Source organism: Herpailurus yagouaroundi, unplaced genomic scaffold (genome assembly GCF_014898765.1).
Source record: "Herpailurus yagouaroundi ecotype Mexico unplaced genomic scaffold, PumYag 100, whole genome shotgun sequence".
NCBI classification, from domain to species: Eukaryota; Metazoa; Chordata; class Mammalia; order Carnivora; family Felidae; genus Herpailurus; species Herpailurus yagouaroundi.
In genome coordinates, this window is record NW_024412391.1 from 70,060,989 (window position 1) to 70,082,804 (window position 21,816).

A 21,816-nucleotide genomic window follows, 5' to 3' on the forward strand; every position below is an offset into this window, starting at 1 on the left:
AATAAAAAATAAAAATGTATTTTTGGAGGCACCTGGGTGGCTCAGTCAGTTGAGCATATGACTTCAGCTCAGGTCATGATCTCACATTTGTGGATTTGAGCCCTGTGTTGGGCTCTGTGCTGACAGCTCAGAGCCTGGAGCCTGTTTTGGATTCTGTGTCTCCCTCCCTCTCTGCTCCTCCCCTGCTGGTGCTATCTCTGTCTCTCAAAATATAAAGTAAAACATTAAAAAAATTAAAAAAAAAAGTATTTCTCAACTCTGTACTATTGGTATATGAAATGTAATAGATTTTTACTCTGCAAATATACTAAACTCTTTTCTTATTCTATAAATTATAGATTCTGTTGGATTTTCATAATAGTCATACCACTTGAAAATAATAATATTTTAATTTCTTCCATTCTTTCTAGGGGCTATTTCCTTTATTCCCTTTTGGTACTGGCTAGAGACTCCAATGCAAAGTTGAACAAATTGGGTATTCTAGTCATTGTCTTGATCTCAAATGGAATATTTTTATCATTAAGTATGCTGTTTAGTAGTAGATCATGTGAAGAAATTTTGCTAATTAAAAAAATTTGAGGTTGAATCATTGGGCTGGAACAAAAGAAAAGAAAAAATGGGCAAGAAGACTTTATTGCGTTTTTAATTTTAATTTTTATATTAAAAAAATTTTTTTTCAACGTTTATTTATTTTTGGGACAGAGAGAGACAGAGCATGAACAGGGGAGGGGCAGAGAGAGAGGGAGACACAGAATCGGAAACAGGCTCCAGGCTCTGAGCCATCAGCCCAGAGCCCGACGCGGGGCTCGAACTCACGGACCGCGAGATCATGACCTGGCTGAAGTCGGACGCTTAACCGACTGCGCCACCCAGGCGCACCATTAATTTTTATATTTTTAATTTCTAAGTGTCTTATATGGTTCCTTTTTCCCTCCTCCCCACCCCTCCATTTCTTTTAAAATCAGTTTAATCTTTAAAAAAGTATTCTTGTATTTTTCCTTTCTATCTTTAGGGCCCTTTTAATTTTTAAAATAGATTAGGTATATTTAGTATTTATTCTTTGTCTTCTGATTACAATATCTGAAGTTCTTACATATCTAACTCTGTTTCTCCTATCTCTCACTCCACGTGGCATATTTCCTCATGCATCTTGCAAGTTTTAACTATAAGTTCTTAGTTTTTGAAATTTTATCTGTTTGAATTTTTCAAGTCCTGTATTGGCAATTTATACCTCCACTGACTATTTGTATTAGCTTCTGCCAAACCTTATGGAACTCTACCAACATAGGAACACTTTACATTTTCTTGCTTGAAGATTTTTTTTTTTTATAGTCCCAGGTAGGATGAGATCAGGTGAAGGCCAGCTTGTGGATATGAATTCCAAGGTAGGATTTAATGTTTCCTTTTACCCAATGCCACATTTTATAATAGGCAATTTTCTTTGTTGTCTCCTGGATTTATTTCTAGTTCACATATACCTCGAGGGTTTAGGCCTCTGGGGTACTTGATTTATTAAGGTATCTTCTGTTAGATTCCTCATCTTGGTCAGGTGCCTCTCAGGATTTATCTCCTGTTACCTATAAATACAGAAGCTCAAGTTCACCTTCATAGGCAAATGTCCTCAAAGTGAAAGCCAGATTCAAAGCTCAGGTTACCTCTCTGGATTTCTATTTTCACATAGTTTTGGGTTTCTGAAGGTCCTTACTTTTCTTGCTAACATGGGGATGTATTTAAAGTTTTTTCAATTATTTTAATTATTTTCAGTGGGAGGGTTGGTCATGTGTCAGGTGTATCATATTACTGGAAAATAGATTTCTTAGAGTCTTTGAAAATAATTTATTCCTATAATAAATTTGCATTGGCATGAAAAAATGGGGGAATCCTTTATGAATAATAGATACTATAAACATAAGATCACAGACTAAACACTTATTCAATTATTCACTGTTTTATACATATTTACTGGGCATTCTGTGAGATGCTGTGCTACACTGCAGGCGGTACCAATAAGTATATTGAAAGGTCCCTGGACTTCAAAATCCTTTATATCACTTATAGATATAAATGATAAATTCAATAGAGACAGGATAAACTAAATACTCATACCCAGTTGGGGAACTAAAGCAAATCTCTGTATAGAAGTTGCTATTTTATCTTAGTCTATAGGATAGACAGAGAGAGATGAATGGAACTTCATTCCTGGAATGAGCTTTATATATATATATAAAGCTTGGAATGGCTTTATATATATATATATATATATATATATATATATATATAAATATGCTTGACTGGATCATGAATGATTTTAAGGAAATGGTTAATGATAAGAATGGAAAGTTAGGCTGAAGCCAGAGCGTGAAGGGCCATGAATTCTAGGCCAAGCAATTTGAACTTAAATTAGTAGGGGGGCTGAGTTATTAATAGATGTATATACTTGTCGGTTTTAGACAGTTTAAAATGTGTCATTTACGGGAGGCTGAGAGTGGAATCAAGACTTACTCAGTTAATCGATTGAAATTGTAAACGGGTAAATGAGGATGGGATGAAGTATGGGAGTGTGAGACAAGCAAAATACAGATATTTTATTCAGGGTTTCTGATGATGGTGGGATGTTGTTTACATAATTACTTTCTTCCTTAGCTTAGAAAAAATGTTATTTATATTCTGAATAGGTTTGAAGCAACATCTTGGTATTTCCTTCCATGAGTTAAGATTCAAGCCTGAGTTGTGACCCTAAGGACACATTATTTAGAAACTAATATTTCCCTCATTTTAAAGAGAAAGATCTGGGCCGGTTCTTGCTCAGTTTCGGTCATTTTATCTTTTCTATTATTGTTGTTAGGATATTAGTTTAACAGAGCATCTCTATAAATTTCTTAGGTCAACTCACTTTGACAATAAGAAAAAGAATCATTAAATGCCAATTAGGATTTCTGGTATCGAAATTCAAGGTCTACTTAAAAATGCTAGGGATCATAAAATGATCAAAGGAATACTAATAGGCATACTACAAATGGCTAATATAATTTTTATTTCAGAACTGAGATGCAAACTGAGAATGTGCATCGTTCTCCACTCCAGTCCCAAAACCTCATTAGGCTGCGGCCAGCCTGTGGGGGAGTGACACAGCTGAGGCTTTCTCAGGCAAAAGACATTAACATTACAAATGAAAGTTGGTCCAAATCTATCTCAAGCAGTATTTTCTCTCAGAGGTATAGTAAGAATTACATTAGCAGTGCCGCTATTAAGCTCTGTTGAATAATTCCGTATTTTGGAAAAGGAAAGTGACCTTTTGTATCTCTTCGAGGGGAATAGCCACACAGATATATTTAAGATAAGGCTAATTGGGACAGGACACCAGAGTTACAAAAATATGTGGGGATTTTTGGTATTCAGTTAAAAGATACACAGTATGTTATACAAAGCATTTCATAATACTAGACAGATGTGTGACCTTTCTCACTTCTTAATCAACTTTATCTCCTGTTTAGAGGCTGTAGATAGGGAATGGAGGACAGAAAAACACTTGCTAATTCTCCATTTTTGTACTGCTCTGAAATATGAGCACAGTTGATAACCTAAACTCCTCAATAATTAGTGTAACTATTGTTTTCTTCAATTATCAGAGTTATGTATTTTTTTTTTATGTTTTGACATACTTGAAATCTGGGTGTTTCCTAAAAAGCAATGTCAAAAAGGAACATGGTGCATTTCCTACACTTCTTAGTGGTCATTATCTTTGTGAGTAATAATACAGTCGTATGTGGTAGGATTCAATGCTTGAATTAACTTGGGTTGGAATCTGTAATGTTGCTTTAAAAATTAAAAAAAAACAAACCACTATAATACAGAAGTAAAAGAAAACAATTTATACAAAGAAAGACTATTGAACACCAAACAACGAAATCAAAGATAGTAGAAAACTGTCAAATCTCTGGAACATATTATGGCCTTTCAAAGCCAGGAAAGAGTACATGACAGATTCTTGGGCCTGAAGGATTATTACTCAGGTGCCAAGCATCTGTCTAGCAGAAGCTTCTGGATGACTCTCAAGAGAAGGTAATTTACTTACAGTGATGGTAATTCAATTAAGGAAAAAGTGAAAGTATCAGCTTAACCAGATATGAAATGCAAACAAAACCCTAAAATAATACTGTCAATCTTAAAGATGCCCAAGAGCCAAGATCACAAGCATGGATTATAAAAAGCAACATGTTGTCATGCTGCCTGACCAAAATCAACTCAGAAGGCTGAGTGGGAAGACACTGGAACTCAAACTGCATTTTGACGGTGCAGAAAGGGCTATCTCCAATTACATGAACAAAAATATAGTACCACAAGTATGAAAACAACATATATCTCATTTAGTGTTTTGTTTCTGAAAACACAATAAATACTTAGAAGCGGAAATGGTAATCACTAAGGTCCAAAATGGATTTGCCATCTCTAAATTACTTCCCACGAACATGATATTCTTTTTTGATAGGGTTCTAAGTTTGAGATGGGATAACAAATCTATATTTCAGTAGAACACTTAAACTCATTGCATTCTTGTGGACAAAATGAAGAAATATGGCCTAGATTAGATAGTGTATTAGAGTTTGAATGAGTGAGGATATGGTCTGACGAGTAGATTTATGGCATCTGGAGAGGTTTCTGGTGGTTGTGGATAACTCTTTCCGAGGCCTCATTCTATGCAGTGTAATTTGTTGGTAACTTGAACACATGGAAACCTTTCTCATGAGACTTGCAGTTGTAAAAAAGTAGCAAGGATAAAAATACTTTAGATCAAATCAGTATCTCTAAAAAATTTTGACAGACTAGAGGGATGGACTGAATCCAGTAAGATAAATTTTATGAGATAAATATAAAATCCTGAATCTGGAATCCTGTTCGGATAAGCTAGTTCTTCATTTCTAACCATTTTGCTACACCTCTCTAAGCCTCAGTTTCCCTATGTATAAAATGGGAATAATAATACTATCTACTTAGCAATTTGAGGTAAGGTCTCAGCACAGTGCTGGCACATAGTAAGTGCTCAATAGGTATTAGCTACGACTTTTCCAGAAATCCTGGAGCAGAATCCAAATTCTGTCATTTATGGGGTATTTGAACTTGAGTAAGGTACTTACTCTTTTTTAATTCTTAAAAAAATGTTTATTTATTTTTGGGACAGAGACAGAGAGAGACAGAGCGTGAGCAGGGGAGGGGCAGAGAGAGAGGGAGACACAGAATCTGAAGCAGACTACAGGCTCTGAGCTGTCAGAACAGAACCTGACAGAGCCTGACGTGGGGCTTGAGCTCACGAACCGCGAGATCATGACCTGAGCCGAAGTCGGATGCTCAACTGACAGGGTCATCTGGGCGCCCCTGTACTTATTCTTTCTAAGTCTCATTTTCTTTACTTGAAAATGGGGATAAAAATAGTACCTACCTCATAGGTGGCTGGCACAAGAGGTAAACGAGATGATGGATGTGAGGCCCTTTTTGAGGTGCGTGGCACCTAGTGAGCTCCTAATGAGTGTTAGCAATTACAGGGAACGTTAGTGTGACTTGTAGAAAGTCTACGTGGAATTAAATTGCAAAAATAGAACTACAGCCTCTCTAGAATAAGGGAAATTATACTTCTACTCTATCAGAGATTAAATCTATGCTATTACTTCAGTTTAAATGTATACTTTTGAGAGAACTATTGGAAAATTGAGGTGAACAGAAAATCAAACAAGGTGAAAGATGATGGCAGAAACTGGGGATGTTTATTTTGGAGAAGGTTGTGAGAGGAGGAATCTATTTGAAGGGTCACCACGGGAAAAGGAAAGAGGCTTGTTTTGTGTAGGCCCTGAAGTGAGGATTATGGCATTGAGACATGTTTGTTTGTTTTTTTTTCCTTTTGTTCCCCCGAAGGAAGACATTCGTCCTGTGAGAGTTGATGCAAAGGTAGGATGACTGCCTGAGAAAGTAGTGATTTCTCAGTGACGGAAGTTTTTTAAGTCTGAAGAGTCATTTGATGGAGGCTTGCAGAGAGGATTCGGGGATTTGGGATGGGATTTGGCTCAGTGATCTTTAAAGGCCAATCCTCTTCTTAGGTTCCGTGGTTCTGCTGCTGTTGACTTCTTTACAGTTGCTTAACATTTAAAATCTTAAAAAAAAAAAAAAACAAAAAAAAACAAAAAAAACTGCCGTCCACTCACCTAGTTTCTCTTTCAAAAAACTATTTGACTGAAGCACCTCACACTAAGTAAGAATTGCATATCCCTGACCTTTAAGGGCTGAAATTTATTTCCTTCGCTGCTCTTATCTGCCAGTATCTGGGTAAATGGATTTGCAGAATCTGTGTGTGCCAATCAGACTTGCCTTTCTTTTTAATAGGACAGTTGATAAAATGGTTAAAGAATGGTCAGGCCACAGGATTCCTGATGGCTCAGCTTTTTGTTTTTAAATTTTTTTTTTCAACATTTATTTATTTTTGACACAGAGAGAGGCAGAGCATGAACAGGGGAGGGGCAGAGAGAGAGGGAGACACAGAATCGGAAACAGGCTCCAGGCTCTGAGCCATCAGCCCAGAGCCCGACGCGGGGCTCGAACTCACGGACCGCGAGATCGTGACCTGGCTGAAGTCGGACGCTTAACCGACTGCGCCACCCAGGCGCCCCATGATGGCTCAGCTTTTAGAGCCAGGAGTGATTTGTCCCAGGTAATGTCAATTTTAGTTAATAGACATGCAAATATTGGGTATGTGGTTCAGACGCAAGCTTGTTATTGCAGAGAATTCTTTGAATAGTGTGTCTCATAGGAAAAAGTTGTATTGACATTTACTATTTCATTCAACATAATAGTCTGCTTCCAAGTGGTTTAATGTTTCTTTGATTTTTAGTTTGTGTTTCTTGGCCTACAATTACATGTTGGAAAACTCAAAGACTATTTCCCTGCTTTTATATTGATTAACAGATAAATCATGTGTGTCTCTGAAGGACGATGGAGAAGGGAATTTCTCCAATGGATACACCCTTAGCATAAACATTGCCTGGAAGAAGGTAATATGATGTCTAATATACATCAGTTCGTGGGTAATACTAAAGATTTGGCATCTGGTGAAGGAGTTGGAAGGAACAAGGTCTGAGGTTTGCTGATAAAGAGGGTTGAGGATGAATTATGTAAATGAATCTCTTGAAAATAGCCTAGTGTGTAGGAGTATTAATGTCCCATGCAAAGTTTCACTAAATGTTCAATTAGCCAGGTGAGCCAGGTGACTCACGCTGTTGATGTCAGTCAACTCCTTTCTCGGGTTACTTTACTGTGTCAATTAGCTCATAAACAGTGGTCCATCACAACAGTGACGAAGATTGTACATGGCTTAGTAAAAACTTGATTGCCTGTCTCCAAGACTGTTTTGGATCTCCCACCATGGCTGAATGCTCAATCTGCCAGCAGTAGAGATGGACAGTGAGCTCTTGAAATTGTATGATATAATGAGGGGACCAGCCTAACTGCTGGTTGATTATATTGGGTCCCTGCATTATTAAATGAACAGCATTAATCCTCACTGAAATAAACACCTAATCTTGATGGTTTGTTTTCTTGGTCCATTATACTGCTTCTGTTGCCTTGATGCCTTATTGACATCGTCTCTTATTACCTCATGTTTCCCCACACAATATTGCTTTTAATCAAGAAGCTCATTTCACAGTAACATAATTAAGGCCAGTGCTTTTGGGTTTCACTGGTATTTCCACAAAACATTCACCTAGATGACCTGGCTTATGGTCTAGCAGAATGACCCAAGGAATTGATTTACTGTGTCATCTGGGAAACAGTACCCTGTGACATTAGGGTGGTGTCCTTTAGGATAAGGCATATTCTCTGAACCGGTGACGAATATATGATGCTGTTTCTCCTAAAACCGGGCTGCATTGGTCCAGAAACCAAGGAGGGAAGTGGGGTGGTATTTCTCATTATTATACTGGATGAACAAAGCACAAAAATTCCCTTCCCAAGTCCATTACTTTAGCTTCTGCTAATTTGGAGGTCTTAGTATTTTGTGGAGAAATATTCCACCAGATGAGACAACTGAACTGAGAGTTGAGATGCTGAGATGACCATTCGGCCTTTTTGGGCTCCTCCTGATAAACAGACCAGGAAGCACAAAGGGAAACAAAAAGTTTACTATGATTTTCAACAGTGGACCTCAGGAATTCCTCTGGAATGCATCCTAGGATTGTAATATCCAATGATAACAGTTAATGGGAGTCTACAGCAGCCCCATTTAGTTAAGATCACCAAGGTTCAAACCATTTGGGAATTAATTTGTGGCTTGCCTCCCCAAGGAACCAGGACCACTGAGATACCACCTGAGTACAAAGGGAACGTGGAGGAAGAAAGTCATCAATACCAAAGGTAATCTCAGAAGCAATTGAAGAAATGAAAATTATTGTCCCTACTCGTATTTTCTTGTTTTTGTATTTTTATAATATATATATTGTTTTTTTCTCTTTTGTTTCCATAGTTTTTTTCAAAAATTAGTAACTTCTTCATGTCTATAAAACCTAACATATTGTCAACTTCAGCAGTTGTTACCTTTAGGATTCATGGGGTTGCACTATTTAATTCTTGGGGTGCCTGGGTGGCTCAGTTGATTGAACATTGGACTCTTGATTTCAGCTCAGATCATGATCTCACATTTTGTGGGATTGAGCCCTGGGTGAGGCTCTGCGCTGAGCCTGCTTGGGATTCTCCCTTTCATCCTGTCCCTCCCCTGTGTTCTCTCTCTCTCAAAATGAATAAACTTAAAAAAAAATTTATTCTTTAACATACAGTAAAGTTGACTTTTTGGCGTCCACTTCTATGAATTTTAATGTATATGCAGATTTGTGTGACTGCCATCACAATCAAGATACAAAACAATGTCATCACTCCCCCCAAATTTCCCGTGGGTTGTTCCTTTGTAGTCACACCACTTTACCGCCATAATCCCTGACAACCACGGGTCTAATTTGTATCGTGGCAGTTTTATCTTTTTGAGGGTGCCATATAAATGGAATCATTCAGTACTCTTTTGTACGCTTTTGAGACTGACTTCTTTCCCTTCGTATAATGCCTATGAGATCCATCCAAGTTCTAATGTGTGTCAATAGTTCATTTCTTTTTATTGCCGAATAGTAATCTCCTAGTTTTTAATATATGGTGGATTGGTGGTAGTTAACTTTATAATTCATCTGATAGATTTCAGGATATCAAGATGGATTGTCACTGAGAGCTAGAAGAGCAATGAACATCCCTCAGAGATGCAAGTTTTAATGCAGGGGTGAAAGCGTTTACGTAGGTTGAGTGGCAAGAGGGGGAACTGCCGTAAAAATGCACTTTAACTCACTTCTACCCAATCTGTCCTACTTTTAGTGTGCCTTCCTGAAGCAAAGAGGAGAGACAGCTAGCTAAAACATTTCCAGACTCCCTAGAAACCAGATTGTATATTAAAACTAGATTTTGCCTAGGAAATGTCCTCACATGAGATTCGGAAGGAGGGAGGGAACAACATGAGACAGCAGCTGCCTGAGAGTGGATGGATTCTTCCGGCTGACATGGCAACAAGAGCATTTGAGTCTTCTGCTCTAGTAGTCACAGAGGTTTGGATGTTTGGATTTTATTTTTTATTTTTTGGATGTTTAGTCTTTGAGCATTGCATGTGCTGATATCCAAGCTTTGTTCCCTGGCCCCTCAAGAAATTCTGTAAAGCACTCCATGCTGTGTAATAAGTTCCTTTTTTCCTTAAAGAAGATAAAGTGGATTCCCTTGTCCGCAATTCATCCTTTGGTTCTCAAATTGAGAATTTGGGGATTTCCCCTCAAATTCATTGTTGGATAAATTTTAGAAATGATTAAATTCATTGCTGTGAATCTGAAATATTTTGTGTGAGCACTAACAAACTAACTGCTCTCATTAATGGTACTCTCATGATGCATTCATCCATGCAACCCATATTTAGTGAGTGCCTATGTACTAGATCTGGAAATACAGCAATTAAAAGAAAAGCAAAACGTATTTTCATGGAACTTCCATTCTAGTGAGGAGAAATAGACAATAGGTAAAATAGGCAACATGCAAGATGATGATCTGCCAGGGAGAAAGGTAAAGCAGGGAAGAGGATAGGGAGCATCAGCAATGTGAGAAAGGGTGGCCAGGGAGGTCCTTACGGGGAAAATGACATTTGAGTCCTGAACAAGGAGCATTCTGGGCAGAGGGAGCAACAAATACAAACACTCTAAGGTGGAAGAAATACCTCTGGCAGGTTGAAGGAACAGCAAGGAGGCCAGTGTCGCTGGTATACAAGGAGCAAAACCTAGGGATCATAAAGTCAAGTAAAACAATGGTATTAACATTTTGTGTTAATGAGTGACATACAAGTCATCTAGAAAACGTATATTTTTATGCATATGCATATACTATTTCTGATTATCAACAAAATGCAAATACAAAACATAAAAATTCTGACAGGTGTAAGATGGTACCTCATTGTGGTTTTGATTTATATTTCCCTGATGATGAATGATGTTGAGCATATTTTCATGTGTCGGTTGGCCATCTGGATGTCTTCTTTGGAGATGTGTCTATTCATGTCTTTTGCCCATTTCTTCACTGGATTATTTGTCTTTTGGGTTTGAGTTAGGAAAGTTCTCTGTAGATTTTGGATACTAACCCTTCATCTGATATGTCATTTGCAAAGATCTTCTCCCATTCCATCAGTTGCCTTTTAATTTTGCTGATTGTTTCCTTCACTGTGCAGAAGTTTTTATTTTGAAGAAGTCCCAATAGTTCATTTTTGCTTTTGTTCCCCTTGCCTCCAGAGACGTGTTGAGTAAGGAGTTGCTGCCACCAAGGTCAAAGAGGTTTTTGCCTGCTTTCTCCTCGAGGATTTTGATGGCTTCCTGTCTTACGTTTAGGTCTTTCATCCATTTTGAGTTTATCTTTGTATATGGTGTAAGAAAGTGGTCCAGGTTCATTTTTCTACATGTCCCAGCACCACTTGCTGAAGAGGCTGTCCTTATTCCATTGGATATTCTTTCTTGCTTTGTCAAAGATTAGTTGGCCATATGTTTGTGGGTCCATTTCTGGGTTTTCTATTCTGTTCCATTGATCTGAGTGTCTGTTTTTGTGCCAGAAATACTGGTATTTCTTAAGAAGGAAACATTTATAAAGAGCTACAAATGTACCAATAAGCATGGCAATGCTTTAGGCACATTAACTCATTATTTTATTAATTCATTGCAAACCAAGTCTACAATGTCAGTTATTTTTAACTCTAAATTATGGATAAAGACACAGAAGCCAAGGGAGAGTAAGTAATGTTCCCCAGATCACACAGCCAGTAAGCAGTGGAGTTTTGATTTTAAATGCAGGTTTGACTGACTTCACAATCTTTTGAGTATCTTCATAACCTCTTACAGAAGGTTCAACTGTATACCCAAGTGAAACATTTTTCTTTCTTTACTAAAAATAGTTCTGTTTTGAGCCTTGAAAGAAATGGAGAGCAAGGGACATATATCCCACTGGTAAAAGTCTTTGTGGACTTAGAGACAGTAAATCAAAACACCCTAATTTAGCCTTTCCTCATATGACCTATTTTTCATTTTTTGAAGAACCATTTTGTTTCTTTTTGAGTCCTCTCCATTTATCCTCCCCAATCCCCCATTCTTTTTCCCCTACTAGTTAATTTAAGATATGGTGACCAAACTGAGGTATAAAATATAAAATGTACCAAATTGAGGTATAAAATATGGATAAAATATAGGATATGGTAGAAGAATCACTTAAGAATTACGCTCCTTTTTAATATACTTCAGCTCTCTTGTTTTAAAACTTGAACAATGTGTATTTTCTGTAAAAAAATTTCCAAACATTTCTAAGTGTGGAAAAGTATGAAGAAATAGGAAAAAAATCACCCATAACATATTATCTAGAAAACATCGTTATGAAACATTCAGTCTATCCCTTCAGTCTATTATCTGTCATCTATCTGTAATTTATATATATAATATATAATATATAATATATATAATTTATATATAATATATTATAATATATTAATATATATTATAATATAATATAATAATATATATAATAATTTTATATATAATATGTATAATTTATAATATGTATATGTAATATGTAATTTATAATATGTATATGTTATATATATTATATAATTTATATATGTATTATATATGTAAATTATACATATTATATATATATATATATATATATTTATTTATTTATTTATATTTTTAAGAAGGTTCCATGCCCAGCACAGAGCGGGGCTCAAACTTAAGACCCTGAGATCAAGACCCTGAGATCAAGACCTGAACTGAGATCAAGAGTCAGACGCTCAGCTGAATGAGCCACCCAGGCGCCTCACTTCCGTCTTTTCAAAAGGAATTTTTGGGAGTGACTAGATGGCTCAGTCGTTTAAGCATCTGACATGGGCCCAGGTCATGAACTCGTGGTTTCATGGATTCAAGCCCCACGGGGCTCTGTGCTGACAGCTGGGAGCCTGGAGCCTGCTTCAGATTCTGTGTCTCCCTCTCTCTCTGCCCCTTCCCCACTTGTGTGCACTCTCTTTCTCTTTCTAAAAATAAGTAAAAATTAAAAAAAGGAATTTTAAAAACGAGTAAAGATCATATTCCTTGAAATAATTTAAATTTTTGAATATTTTAAAAATATAGAACAATATAGAGGGTAATAAAACTAACTTCCTAAGTGGGTGAGCCCTAGAATCAGACTGCTTGTGTTTGAATGCCTATCCTGCATCCTGCTGAGCAATCTTTGCCTTTATTTCCTCATCTGCAAAATGGGGACACTAAGAGTACTTCCCCGAGAGGGTTGTTTTACGGGTTACATGAGGTAGTGCTCTGAACCCTTTTGGAACAGTGTTGGTCTCTATCTATGAATAGCTCAATAAATGTTAGCCGTTATAATAATTACAACCCGACACCAACGAAACAACATTACATTCTGTCGTATTTACTCCAGATACTTCCTTGTTTTTCTCTTTCCCTATTATCCCTCTTTCCTTTCAGAAATAAAATAAGGAAGGTGTAAGTGAAGTACCTTGTATTCTTCTCAATCCCAGTCTCCTTTATTCTCTAGGCAATCACTCCTGAAATTGGTTCATATCCTCCTATGCATGTTATTTTTATTTTTATTATACTGAAAAGATCTATTTTGTAAAAGTTTGTATCACGATTTTTCCCATTTAACTGAATGCATTTCATAAAAGCATTTCCCTCTATCAGAGATTTTTCATAAAACAATTCTTTGTGTTGAGAGTATATACCATTGAATATTATTATTTACTTAACTATTTCCTTAGTATTAGATAGTTAGATTTTATTTATTTTCTTTGAAAAATAACACTGGTGCACACTTTTATCCTTACACTTTTATATGATGATTTCTTGAGGTAGGATTGACAGACATTAAAGAAATAAACATTCTAGCAATTCATAATGATTATGAAAATAATCTATGATAATTATGGAAAAATTAAAAACAAATCTGTAAAAATAAGAGGAAAAACATCTGTATGCCACCATTGAGAGATTATCACTACTGACGTATTGATTTCTGGTCACAGTCCTTCTATAAAGCACACTTAAACACTCCTCTTGCCCTACACACTATACTTGGGAATGTGCTGTTTATGAAAGTTTGTTTCTTGCTTTTTTATATTAACATTATATGAGCACATTGTCTTGACTCATTCAGTATTCTTTGGGAAACGTAATTTTCAACATCTACATAACTCTACCATGGGAAGTAGCAGAATTCATGTAAACATTCCCCTATTGGAGACATGTAGGCTATTTCATTTTTAGTTGTATTAGACAATAATGAGTATTTATTTATTTATTTATTTATGAGAGAGAGAGAGAGAGAGAGAGAGAGAGAGAGAAAGAAAGAGAGAGAATGAGGAGGGGAGTCGGGGAGAGGGGCAGAGGGAAAGAGAGAGAGAATCTAAAGTAGGCTACAGGCCCAGCACAGACCCCGATGCAGGGTTCGATCTCATGACCCTGAAATCATGACCTGAATCGAAATCAAGACGCTTAACCAACCAAGCACCCAGGCACCCAGTGAGTATTCTCGTATAGAACTTTGTGCTCCTTATTCCCTACTTCCTTAAACTAGAGTCCTGAAAGTAAAAAGTACTGGATTAAGATGTAAATATACTAAAGGTACTTGATGTATATTATCAAATTGGTTTCCAAAATACCTGTTCTTTTGAGTGTATAATGCACAACATACATTTGCTTAAACTATTACCGCTTTGCTAATTAGATACAGAAAACACTTTTCACTAATTTTTTCATTTTGACTGTTTAAAATTGATTTTTAGAAAATTTGTTGCTTGAATTCATTTAGATTTTTTCTAACCTTTGTGAAGTTAGACAATGTCTAAAAAATTGGGCTTATTATACCATAATCTGATTTAAGTTAAAAAAATTAAAAAAAAATCTATGTGTTTAGCATCATTTGTCTATAGCAATGGCATTGTTAAATAGCAAAGTTTGGTTCAATTTTCAGGTATCTACTGCAAAAGTTAGGGTGGAAAACTGATGACCATCTAGTGACTTTAAGCTATTTAAACCTTCCGAGTTGAAACTCTCTTTCATCAAATTTCATTAGGGATTCTATATTATTTTTTTTAAACTCGATTTTTTTCCAATATATGAAGTTTATTGTCAAATTGGTTTCCATACAACACCCAGTGCTCATCCCAAAAGGTGCCCTCCTCAATACCCATCACCCACCCTCCCCTCCCTCCCACCCCTCATCAGCCTTCAGTTTGCTCTCAGTTTTAAGAGTCTCTTATGTTTTGGCTCTCTCTCACTCTAACCTCTTTTTTTTTTTTCCTTCCCCTCCCCCATGGGTTTCTGTTAAGTTTCTCAGGATCCACATAAGAGTGAAACCATATGGTATCTGTCTTTCTCTGTATGGCTTATTTCACTTAGCATCACACTCTCCAGTTCCATCCATGTTGCTACAAAGGGCCCTATTTCGTTTTTTCTCATTGCCACGTAGTACTCCGTTGTGTATATAAACCACAATTTCTTTATCCATTCATCAGTTGATGGACATTTAGGCTCTTTCCATAATTTGGCTATTGTTGAGAGTGCTGCTATGAACATTGGGGTACAAGTGCCCCTATGCATCAGTACTCCTGTGTCCCTTGGATAAATTCCTAGCAGTGCTATTGCTGGGTCATAGGGTAGGTCTATTTTTAATTTTCTGAGGAACCTCCACACTGTTTTCCAGAGCGGCTGCACCAGTTTGCATTCCCACCAACAGTGCAAGAGGGTTCCCGTTTCTCCACATCCTCTCCAGCATCTATAGTCTCCTGATTTGTTCATTTTGGCCACTCTGACTGGCGTGAGGTGATATCTGAGTGTGGTTTTGATTTGTATTTCCCTGAGAAGGAGCGACGCTGAACATCTTTTCATGTGCCTGTTGGCCATCCGGATGTCTTCTTTAGAGAAGTGTCTATTCATGTTTTCTGCCCATTTCTTCACTGGGTTATTTGTTTTTCGGGTGTGGAGTTTGGTGAGCTCTTTATCGATTTTGGATACTAGCCCTTTGTCCGATATGTCATTTGCAAAGATCTTTTCCCATTCCGTTGGTTGCCTTTTAGTTTTGTTGGTTGTTTCCTTTGCTGTGCAGAAGCTTTTTATCATCATAAGGTCCCAGTAGTTCATTTTTGCTTTCAATTCCCTTGCCTTTGGGGATGTGTCGAGTAAGAGATTGCTACGGCTGAGGTCAGAGAGGTCTTTTCCTGCTTTCTCCTCTACGGTTTTGATGGTTTCCTGTCTCACATTCAGGTCCTTTATCCATTTTGAGTTTATTTTTGTGAATGGTGTGAGAAAGTGGTCTAGTTTCAACCTTCTGCATGTTGCTGTCCAGTTCTCCCAGCACCATTTGTTAAAGAGACTGTCTTTTTTCCATTGGATGTTCTTTCCTGCTTTGTCAAAGATGAGTTGGCCATACGTTTGTGGGTCTCGTTCTGGGGTTTCTATTCTATTCTATTGGTCTATGTGTCTGTTTTTGTGCCAATACCATGCTGTCTTGATGATGACAGCTTTGTAGTAGAGGCTAAAGTCTGGGATTGTGATGCCTCCTGCTTTGGTCTTCTTCTTCAAAATTACTTTGGTTATTCGGGGCCTTTTGTGATTCCATATGAATTTTAGGATTGCTTGTTCTAGTTTCGAGAAGAATGCTGGTGCATTTTGATTGGGATTGCATTGAATGTGTAGATAGCTTTGGGTAGTATTGACATTTTGACAATATTTATTCTTCCAATCCATGAGCATGGAATGTTTTCCATTTCTTTATATCTTCTTCAATTTACTTCATGAACTTTCTAAAGTTTTCAGCATACAGATCTTTTACATCTTTGTTTAGATTTATTCCTAGGTATTTTATGCTTCTTGGTGCAATTGTGAATGGGATCAGTTTCTTTATTTGTCTTTCTGTTGCTTTATTATTAGTGTATAAGAATGCAACTGATTTCTGTACATTGATTTTGTATTCTGCAACTTTGCTAAATTCATGTATCAGTTCTAGCAGACTTCTGGTGGAGTCTATTGGATTTTCCATGTATAATATCATGTCATCTGCAAAAAGTGAAAGCTTAACTTCATATTTGCCAATTTTGATGCCTTTGATTTCCTTTTGTTGTCTGATTGCTGATGCTAGAACTTCCATAAAATCGATTTTTTAAAGTGAAGGTATTGATCAGAAAATCACAAACCATTTGAATAAACTGCTGTTAGATTCTAAAACAGGTACAGGAGAACCAGAGTTGTTTTTTTTTTTTTTTTTTAATTTTCCTTTCTCTGTCAGTCTTGTGGTGGTTTTAATTACCTAAAGTCAAGATCTTTTCTACAGGTAAGACTGCTATGAAAAACATTATTATTATTATTATTATTATTATTATTATTATTATTATTATATAGTTGACATACAATGTTACATCAATGTTACATTAGTTTCAAGTGTAGAACTCAATGATTTGATACGTTTATACATTATGTTGTGCTCACCACAAGTGTATCTACCACCTGTCCCATTACATCACTATTACAATATCACTGACTCTATTTGTTTTCCTCTGCTTTTTATTCCCATGACTTACTCATTCCATAACTGGAGGCCTGTATCTCCCTCTCCTCTTCTCCCATTTGCTCAACCTCCTCCCTCCTCCCTCCTGGCAACCTTCAATTCTCTGTATTTATATTTCTGATTCTGCTCTTTGTTTGTTTATTCATTTTTTTTAGATTCCATTTATGAGTGGAATCATATGGTATTTGTCTTTCTCAGTCTGACTTATTTTACTTAGCATAATACTCTCTAGATCCACCCATGTTGCCTCAAATGGTACAGATCTCATCATTTTTTATGGCTATGTAATTTATTCTTTTATATATATAGTTATATTATAAATATATATATATATAATTATTTGTTTATATATGTGTATATATAATTCTACAGGTTTTCTATCCATTTGTCTATTGGTGCACACTTAGGTTGCTTGGCTATTATAAATGTCTTGGCTATTGTAAATAGTGCTGCAATAAAAATAGAGGTACGTATATCTTTTCAAATTAGTGTTTTCACAATTTTGGGTAAATACCCAGTAGTGCGATTATTGGCTTGTAGGGTAGTTCTATTTTTTTTTTTAATTTTTTGAGGGCACTTCAAACTATTTTCCACAGTGGTTGTACCAGTTTACATTGTTCCAACGGTGTAGCGCTCCTTCCTTTTTCTCCGAATCCTTGCCGACACTTTTTGTTTCTTGTCTTTTTGATTTTAGCCAATCTAACAGGTGTGCTTTTGATTTGCATTTTCTTGATGATGAGTGATGTTGAGCATCTTATCATGTGTCTGTTGGCCATCTGTGTGTTTCTTCGGAAAAACATCTATTCAGGTTCTCTGCTCATTTTTTAATTGTTTGGTTTTTTGGTGTTGAGTTGTAAAGTTCTTTTTTTAAAATGTTTTATTTATTTTTGAGATGGAGAGAGACAGAGCGTGAGCAGGGGAGGGGCAGAGAGAGAGCAAGACACAGAATCTGAAGCAGGCTCCAGGCTCTGAGCTGTTAGCACAGAGCCTGATGCGGGGCTCGAACCCACAAACCACGAGATCATGACCTGAGCCGAAGTCGGACGCTTAACCGACTGAGCCACCCAGGCGCCCCTATAAGTTCTTTATATATTTTGGATATTAACCCTTTATCAGATATGTTGCTTGCAAATATCTTCTCCCATTCAGTAAGATTTTTTGTTTTCTTGATGGTTTCCTTTACTGTGTAAAAGCTTTTTATTTTGATGCAGTTCCAATAGTTGATGATTGCTTTTGTTTCCTTGATGTTTCCTTTGTTTCTAGATTTCCTAAAATCTAGAAAATATTGCTATGGCTAATGTTGGAGACGTTACTGTCAGTGTTCTCTTTTAGGATTTTTATGGTTGCAGGTCTCACGTTCAGGTCTTTAATCCATTTGGAGTTTATTTTTATGTATAGTATTAGAAAGTAGCTCAGTTTCATTCTTTTACATGCAGCTGTCCACTTTCCCCAGCATTATTTATTGCAAAGGCTGTCTTTTCCCCATTTTATATTCTTGCCTCCCTTGTCATAGATTAATTGACCATATAAATGTAGATTTATTTCTGTGGAGTCTCTATTCTGACCTGATCATTGATCTTTGTGTCCATTTTTGTGCCAATACCATACTGATTTGATTACTACAGCTTTGTAGTATATTTTGAAATCTGGAATTGTGATACCTCCAGTTTTGTTCTTCTTTCTCATGATTTCTTTGTCTTTTGGGGTCCTTTATGGTTCCATACAAATTTGCTTTAGTTCGCTGAAAAATGCTGTTGTATTTTGATAGGGATTGCATTGAATCTATAAATTGCTTTGTGTAATATGGACATTTTGACAATGTTAATTCTTCCAACACATGAGCATGGAGTATCTTTCCATTTGCTTGTTTCATCTTCAATTGCTTTCATCAATATTTTATAGTTTCCAGAGTACAGGTCTTTTACCACCTCAGTTAAGTTTATACCTGTGTATTTTATTCTTTTTGGTGCAATTGTAAATGGTATTGTTTTTTAAATTTCTCTTTCTGTGACTTTGTTGTTAATGAGAAAATTGTTTATTGACAGTGATAATATGTCTCACTGGAAAATCTGTAATTGTCACATAACCTATGTGCATCAAGTAGGACAATCTTTATTTTTACAAGGAAAGAAACTATCCATTAGCCATGTTGTTAAGTCTTGCTCAGATAAAAAAAATATATAATCTGACTCACACAGTTTGGATGGATTAAAGAATAACAAATATATAAAAAGAAAATAACTAAATAAGAAATTATAGGATCATTTACACGATCTGTAGAAGCACAGGTGTCTCTAAAGATAAAACATAGGAAGAAATCACAAAAAGAAACATTATATTTGAGTACATAAAAATGACAATCTTCTGCAAAAAAGGCCACCTGAAACAAAATTAAAAGACTACAAACACAGAAATGTATTTGTGACATATGTGGTAAACAAGGTGTGGTACACAAAACTTACAAGATTGCTAGGGTGCCTGAGTGGCTCAGCTGGTTAAGCATTTGGCTCTTGGTTTTGGCTCAGGTTCCTGATCTCACAGCTAGCGAGTTGGAGCCCTGCATAGGGCTCGAGGTTGACTGTGAGGAGCCTGCTTGGGATTTCCTCTCTTCCTTTCTCTGTCCCTCCTCTGCTTGCTCTCTCTCTCTCTCTCTCTCAAATAAAAATTAAAAAAAAAATTAAAAGAGATTGCTTACAAACCAATAAAAAAGATGGAACTTTAATGGAAAAATAGCCAGAGTGCCAGTGGAAAGTTCATGTGCACTGACAAGAGAAGGAAATATACAGTCAGTAAAAATACATATGAAAAACTATTTAATGTCACAAATTGTAAAAATACATTTAAAATACTAATAAGATAGCATTTTCATCTTCTACCAAAATGGTAAATATCTAAAGTTTTATTACAATCTAGAATGATGTGAAAGAAATACTCAAACTGCTGGAAACAACTGATATAAAGTTTTTGGAATTTGGGAATTTGTGCACTAGTCATCAAAACCTAAAAATACACATACAACGCTATCCAATGACATCAATTGCAGAAAGGCATCATAGGAAATTAAAAGTAGAGGTGTGAACAGATTATGTACCAATGGCAGTCACTCTAGAATTATTTATAACATCAAATACTTGAGAAACAATGCCTAATATCTGATAGAAAATCGGGTATCTCCAAAGAGCAGACGTTATCAGACAACTATTAAAGCTGTGTTGGCAGAGGGGTGCCTGGGTGGCTCAGTCAGTTAGACATCTGACTCTTGGTTTCAGCTCAGTCATGAGCTCACAGGTCCTGTGTTCGAGCCCCACGTTTGAGCTCTCTCAATCCCACGTTTGGGACTCTCTCTCCCTCTCTCTTTGTCCTTTCCCCTCCCCCCTCCTCTCTCTCTCAAAATAAATAAACTTAAAAAAAAAAAAAGGAGCTGTGCTGGCAGAGACTTCAATGACTTGAGAAAATATTCACCTTGTTAAGGGAAAATAGAAATTACAGATTATAATTCTAGTTTTGTAGTACACAGGCAGTTAAAAGACCATGAAGAAACGTCTTCCAGATGCTAATACCATTACCGGTGTCATGTCTCATTGGTGGGATCCCTACTAATTTTTACATTCTTCCTGATGCTTTGAAGTATTTTCCAAAATGTTTACAATAAACATGCATTATTATTACAACCAGACGAGAGAGAGAGAGAGAGAGAGAGAGAGAGAGAGAGACTTCACATTCCACGTGGAAATGTTTATTTAAAAAAAATATTAGGGAGTCACAGAAATATTCAGGTCAATTTATGAGTCTGCCAGGTACATTTCTCCAGGTACTCAATTTTCAGAAACTTGGGTGCTCCTGTTGAATAACAGGATAATTCATGTAATCACAGAATTGCAGGCCAAGAAGGAACCTCTGGGATCCCCCAAAGTGAGGAAGGCATCATGCCCATTTCGTGCACCAGTTGGTGTCCACTACCCCGTTCAGTATGTTTTCAATGAAAGAAAACATGGAGACCACCCCAGTAATCGTACTTATGGAAAAACTGCTTCCTCCAGAAACGAAAGGGCTTTCTTGCCCAAGGTGATACGGTTCCCATGAAATGACACGAGGAGTAGCTGTTCTTGTGGTCACTATTACTACCAACCCGTACCGCACCTACTGCTTGCCAGGCACTGCCCTAAGTGCTTCATGCACGTCGATTAATTTAATTCTCTTCACAACCCTACGGGGGTAGGTATGGTTACTGTTTTCGTTAAGCAGGTGAGAAAACTGAGTCACCAACTGCATCGATATTTCATTCCCCTTTCCTCCCTGCCATATCACGCAAACCCTAACCACCAAAAAATCGATCTGACGCCCTCTAGCTTGGATCCTCACCCGGGGCTGTTCTTAGGGCGCATCTGGGAGTGTGTGTGATGCGGGTCAGTTGGGAGGTTTTAAAACGGCGCCGCCGGATAAACAATATCCTGGTGTTCAGTGTTTTACTCTGGCTCCATCCCTGGAGCGCCCCTCCTGGCGGGCCGCGGGGACCGGGGACACCAAGGGGGGCCCCGACCTCGCTCGCCCTCCGCGGCGTCGCGAGGCGCGGGCCCGGCGGCGGCGCAGCCCCCTCCGGACTGGACTCGCTCGGCCGGGCCTCAGCCCCCGCCCGCGCCACCTGCGCCC